Genomic DNA, 1,744 nt, shown 5'->3' with positions numbered 1-1,744 from the left:
GATGCCCATTTAGGGGAGGTGCTGGTCCCTGGGGTGCTGAAAAATGCAGAGTCTAGGGCCTGCCTCTTCCCTGAGGGTTGGCTGGTCAAGGAAGCTAATCATTATGCAAGTGCGTGAGAGCAGCGCTATTGTATCTGTTCTATTCAGAGCTTCAAGTATTATTAGTAGCAAATTACTTGCAACACCCTTCACACCCTTCGCAACTTATGCCTCAGTGGTTCTCAAAGGAAGCGCAGTGTCAGAAGCAGATTCCTGGCCCCCAGCCCATGGACTCTGATCTGCTCATCTCCCCGTTCTGTGTGGCGCCCAGAAACCTGTGCTGTAGGCAGATTTCCCAGGTGATTCTGAGGCCAGTTTGTTCACCAGCCCCAGTCTGAGGACCGCCGCCTGGACCACACTGGCCCTTCTCTCTCAAGTGTTGGGCTCAGGAGGGAAGGTACTAAGACCCTGTCCAGAGTCCTGGGTTCTAACTTCAGCCAGCTGCTCCCTAGCTGTGTGGCCCTTAGGCTGGCGATTCTAGCCTTAGTTTCCTCCCAGGGCACTGGGGCTCTCTCCAGCTCTAGGAGTGGGGGGTTCTGAGGCAGGGCCCCAGCCCAGCACCTCAGGAGTGGAGCTATGGCTTTCTTGAAGAGAAGAAGGAAGAGGCTGGAGAGGCAGATGGCGGGGAGGACGGTCAGGCGGCAGAGGTGGGCCTGCCACCCGGTGAGCAAGGCCCCGTGTGTGGGCAGGGCTGCACCAAGAAGCTTCAGAGCAACTGATTCACCAGAACTGGATCTTTGGAGGCTCAGCGCGGTCAGGCCTAAGGAAGATTCGACTCACGGGGACCAACCCTCCTGCAGAATTCAGGTAAGAGGATTCCAGGCCACACAGGCCCTGGGAAGAGATTCCAGACCACACAGTCCCTGGGAAGAGATCCCATGCAGGGGAAGCACTTAGGTGGGAGTCAGAAGCCCTGGGGTTTGCTTGCTCTTTGCTCTGGCACAAAAGCTGTGCCCTTTCCTGAGTTCCTTCATGTCTTTGTGCTTTGTGTCCAATGACACCATAAAATAAGGCTCTGGTATTAGACAGATACTATGGTACTAGATTAGGCCTGTCATCCGTCTATGATTTGATGATTTTGAGGCCTTCATCCTCCCCCCCCCCCCACTGCAGAATCCTGGGGCTTATAGATCGGGTCATGGGCACCCAGCTGTCGAAGACAGCCCGACGCTGCTCCACAAACCAAAGGTGAGTGAAGACTGACGGAGCCAGGAAGCTGTCACAGCCTCCACGCTACACAAATAAAATGTCTAAGCGCGGAATTGCCACTTGCACCTCTGCACAGGCTCGAAATTAATGTGCCGTTACTATTCGACAGCCTGTTCCTGGTACTACCGCCGAAATCGCTCTCCTCCCGGAGCAATGTTAGGAGGGGCCAAGCACAGCACCAGCTGTGCCTGTGGAAATGGCTTCATCCTGCAAACGAGATTCCTTTCATAGGCTGTTAATCTGGGCTGCGAAGAAGTTCAGGGGTTAGAGGCAGTGCAGGGAGAGAGCGGAGGGGGGAGGGGGCGGGGACAGCCTGGTCACCTTGCTTCAGGGTCTCCAAACTCCTGTTCTTACACGTCCCATAGGCCACCATGGCCTCCTCACAGCAGTGCCGCCATGTTCCATGGCCTCCTCACAGCAGTGCCGCCATGTTCTAATGTAGGATAAAGATGGGGACGGGGGCCTGTGCTCTGAGTTGATGGGTCTGGTCTCCCGT

General features: G+C 55.6%; 1 long non-coding RNA gene across 1 annotated transcript; it reads left to right on the top strand.

Annotated features, from left to right (window-relative positions):
• The first annotated feature begins 732 nt into the window (after nucleotides 1-732).
• On the top strand, nucleotides 733-1,455 carry LOC120243062. The gene is made up of 3 exons (XR_005531211.1): nucleotides 733-846; nucleotides 1,153-1,227; nucleotides 1,358-1,455. It is a non-coding gene; the product is annotated as an uncharacterized LOC120243062 (long non-coding RNA).
• Nucleotides 1,456-1,744: the final 289 nt, after the last annotated feature.

This window comes from Hyaena hyaena, unplaced genomic scaffold (assembly GCF_003009895.1).
Source record: "Hyaena hyaena isolate Hyena2069 unplaced genomic scaffold, ASM300989v1 scaffold_330, whole genome shotgun sequence".
Classification (NCBI taxonomy): domain Eukaryota; kingdom Metazoa; phylum Chordata; class Mammalia; order Carnivora; family Hyaenidae; genus Hyaena; species Hyaena hyaena.
Note: the sequence above shows the minus strand (reverse complement) of the source record. Positions and strands in the feature narration are given on the sequence as shown.